This window comes from Papaver somniferum, chromosome 4 (assembly GCF_003573695.1).
Source record: "Papaver somniferum cultivar HN1 chromosome 4, ASM357369v1, whole genome shotgun sequence".
Lineage (NCBI taxonomy): Eukaryota > Viridiplantae > Streptophyta > Magnoliopsida > Ranunculales > Papaveraceae > Papaver > Papaver somniferum.
In genome coordinates, this window is record NC_039361.1 from 48,707,262 (window position 1) to 48,712,124 (window position 4,863).

Below are 4,863 nucleotides of genomic sequence, written 5' to 3' on the forward strand. Positions count from 1 at the left end.
CATTTAAATGATAGTAGCTGGATTCTTACCTGCTTTTATGGGAGTCCCTACAGAAAGTTGAAACTGAAATTTTAGAAAATCATAAAAGATATAGCAACCACTATGGATAAACCATGGATAGTAACTGGGGACCTAAATGTTGTTCTTCATGAAGAAGAAAAAAACAGTAGATTTCCTTTAAAAAAAATGAGGCAAGAGTTTTTAATAATCTTATAAATAAATGTGATCTAATGGACTTGGGATTCACAGGCTACACTTTTACTTGGAATAATCACCGAGCTGACGCTGAAAACATTGAACAAAGGTTAGATAGAGCTTTATTTAACTCTAAGTGGAATAAAAAATTTCCTAATTCTAGTATAAACCATCTAGGGACTGATTAATGTTTTTTTTTATTGTTGTTGTAATTGTAGTAAATAGGGATTCGAACTCTAAGACTTGTTAAGATTAATTTTAAAGGAAAAAAATAGAGAGTTACTGGGTCTAGGATTCGGCCAAACTCATATCAAGAGGTTCAATTATTCATTCTCAAACAATTATCGCTCAATAAATAAAACAATATTGACTCTTATTTTTGTCAAGGTAGATTCTCCAAACATTAGTTATATATCGTAAGCATGGGACATCAAACATCTAAGCAAGCATGACCCATCTAATAAAATGATAACTAATTTTTTTCAAATCATATTTCAATTAAAATTAATGCAAAAGTCTTATAAAGAATTAAATAATTTTACCCATGTATGAAATTCGTCTTCCTCCGTCGACCCAGTGTTGGGGTTTAGCTTCTCATGATAAATACAAACTCAAAAATATAATTTATAGCTCAAATGGTGCTTTTATTGAAGAAAACTAATAATACAATGAATCTGCAACGCTGTGTCGGCGTTACAGAAATCACTATTACAATAGATGTTGCAAATACAAATTAAGCGTGCCAGACAGACTGTTACAAGTACTGTCAATAGACGACAGTTTCTTGCGACAGTCCGTAGGCGTCAAAACTCTTCTTCTTCTCTCTGCAGCAGCAGAGAAGTTGCTATGCAACTCTCTATTTTCTTCCCCAGACTCTCGATATCCCTTCTATGATACCTTGTGAACATATTTATACGTGATTGCGACATTGAATCTCCTCCATTAACTCCAAATAATCTTCATTTACTCGGGATATTTTCTTTTCTTTTTATTTATCAATGATTTTGATTTTTACGCATCTGCAGCTGGATTAAATTCCTTATAAATCTTCTTCACGTTCCAAAGTGTTGATTAAGGCTTCCAAACACGTGCATTACACGTTTAGATTCACCACAACTCGTGTACGCTCATGTTTTTCCTCCAACTCCCTGTTTGAATTAAACCAAGTTATCCAGACGAATTTGATCGAAACAAACACCCATACTATCTTTGTTAGGACATATCACAACTACCCATGAAGTTTCAGCGATTGAATCGCACAAAAACTACTCTAAAATCCGATCGAAAAATCTGCATGTGAAAAGAAATATTTTCCCGCCAAAATATTTTTTTTGAATTTTTGAAGGTCACCCCTTATCCAGTGGTCGCCCCTTATCCGTTGCTGGAGTCCGAATAACACATGTCCTTTGGGGTGCCTTAAGTAATTTTTCTGGGGTGTTTCCAGCATTTTTTCTGGTTTCCTCCGGCGCATTTTTGGGGTGTTTTTAGTCTCTATCATGGGGTGTAAAACACCACTTTTTGAGCCAATTTCGCCTCAAGAGCTTATTTTTTCAAAAACATCTACAAAAACATAAAATAACACAATAAGTATTTAATCGAGTCTAACAATACAGAACATTGAGAACAAAATAGACACATAAATGCGTCTATCAAATACCCCCAAACTTATTATTTGCTAGTCCTCGAGCAAAACTAAAAAATAAAATCCTAACTCACTAGGTGGCCCTAGTGACCGAGTTAATCTCGGGAGGGTTTACCAGAGGTGTACCCACAAAACCATGACTTCTAATTGGTCACAAGTATCCAAAGAGCTATGAGGACATACATATTCTCAACTTATCTCCAAGTAACTAGAATGCCAGAGAAATTAAATGTGTCATCTCTAAAGCTGACTGAAGAAAAGGGGAGACACATCCGCAACACTGCTAGATAAAGAGATATCCGCTACACAGCTAGATAAACATTTTAAGATGCGTCCGCTGCTTTACAGCTGGATAAGATTAGGAGAGAGATAAAGATGAGAGGGACATCTGCTACACAGCTGGACTAATTACGTGTGATGAGTTAAACCAGTGCTAGAAAGATCTTGTGCCAGATTGAAAGCGGACTAACAAAGCAACCAAATGTATCTTTCTTCGACTCTCTCATAGTGCTCAGTAGAAACAACGTCTTCTTCGGTCTTCAACTGTTGATAATAAACTATCGAACCTCATAGAACCTTGACAATTAACTCTTCTCTTCGATTTCTTCCTTGACTTATAAATTTCTACTTCCCTTTGGCCTTATTGAACAAAACGTAACGATGATTTTTTTCATTTGTTTTTTTTTTTTTTTTCATTTTTTTCATTTTTCATTTTTTTCATTTTTTTTTTTTTGAAACAAAAATTACAAGACAACAATTTACATGGCCATGAGAGAAAGACTTTCAAAACTTGGATCTTCGCAACTTGTGATGTCTTGATATCATGGATTCTAACAACTTATATCATTTGCTCTTATAACTTCAACTTTGATTTTTGAATTATTCTTTTCTATTGTTGCTTCTAAACCTAAAACGTCTTCAACTTTCTTCATAGATTTTGATGTCGCTCTGCTTGTTGATGATGATAAGTTTCTACTGAGAGAGAGTCGCAATCCAGTAACTAAGACTACATTGTGAGGTTGCTTTGTCTTTCTAGTTTTTCCTGACCTACTTGCCTTTCCATCATGTATGGTTAGGTCCATCACGGTTACCCTCTAAAAGAAACAAGTTCTCTCCTGAATTTCAAGGATCTCAATGTCTTTTTCTCTAATGTCTCAAAAGGTTGTTATCCCTAGCATTCCAATTTCTATCTTTTCGGTGAGAAACAGTATGTAAACTTAGCTAACCGGATACCATGTGACGCTAGGAGTTTCAAAAGTGCAACTAAAAAGTTCTTCCCCACCCCCAAACTTAAATCTAACATTGTCCTCGATGTTCTAAAGATAAAATTAAAAGCTTGAACAAGGAGAAACTGTTACCACTTGAAGAAAAAGAGTTAAGGAAAGATATTACCATGTTGCATGAGCATGGGTTACCTCCCAAGAAGTGCTAAGTTTAAAGCCTTCAGCCAGACTTAGGAAAGGATTAATCAACTCGAACCGTATAACAGTAGCCGGAATAACTGAGGGTCTTCAAAACCAAATAGAGCTGACCAAAGGAAACTGCAGTAAACCAAGAAAATGAACAAGACTAGCATGCCCTTACCTAGTTTCCTGATTAAGACAACTACATCTAATTGTGGTTCAGGTTCAGGTTCTATAAAAGGGTCTAAATATATTTCTTTAGGCTGCAACTCCTCAAAAGTGAGATCCGAATTATTAGGTCCTAGAGTCTGTAAAAACTCAAATAAAAATTTAGAAGCACATAACAACAACCTGAATAATTGGGGATCCTCTAAGTCAATTAGATTTGACTCACAAAGTTGACCATAATAATGGTCATTCTTAAGAAAATGTGTCGACCCTAATATCCTAAAGTAATTAGGTTTAGTCTCAAAACTTAAATACCGACACAACTGAAAATCATATGTTCCCACAATTAGAAGAAAAGTTTTTGGTGGGAAAACAAAGTCAATTTTGGTATCGTAGCCTGGGTTAACCACATCAACCAGAGGATGGGTCTCTAACAACTGAGCTTCTCTTTGGACATCATTAGGTTCAGGAAAAAGTATACGAAGATAATCTTGTAAGATGGTTGAGGCACAAATGTCAAGTCCTACACGAGAGAACTTTTTAAGAGTTAAAGCACACGGAGAATGATAATCACCCCAAACTTAGAGTTTTCTATGTCTCTAGAAAGACTAGTCACAACTTCCCTAATTTCTAGGTCATCGGATTCCCAAAAATGGTCAATTGATTCTTCTAAGTCGGGTTCATCCTCACTCATTTCTACGAGTTCATTTTCTTTTTCTAAGTCTAATGTTTCTAAATTTCTAGACTCTAAAACAATATTCTCAGAATAAACTCGTTCCTCAAAACTATCATCGGCTTCGTAGACAGGAAATACTACATCATCTAAAACGGGGGTATCTCTAGTCAAATCCTCGCCTTTTTGAATAGGTGAATAATTATAAAAATTATTTGGATTTGAACTAGAAATAATATTATCATCGTAAAGCTTAATTGGAGTAACAAATTTCATGTTCTTCATCGATACTATCCTCATCATAGTCATCATTATAATAACATGAAAATGATCGAACCTCATCAAAATAAGTAGTGTTACCAATTCTAACCTCGTCATCTTGATTATGAAAATAACTATCCTCATTTTTAAGGGTATTATTGGAAACACTATATTGGAAAGTAAGATTATTTCGAGCAAGTCTTTCGTTCGTCTCAGCCATCAGCTTGAGGGATTCCTCTATAGAAAGTTCTCTTTCGTCAAAAACTGAGTTATTCATTTCTGCTAACTTACATGTCGACTCAGCTAATTTACGTGTTGACTCTAGTAAAGAGGAATTATCAGAAGGATCATAAAAAGGACTACTTTTCAATAGTTTCATTGCATCCTCCAAAGACGAGGAACTAGTGCTATAGTCTTCTTGCTCGTATGACCGGTGCGCATGTGGATAGTAATTGGGCTCACCATGGTATAACCCATAACCTTCAAAAGTTTCGCGTTCCTAATCACTATTCACACTATGG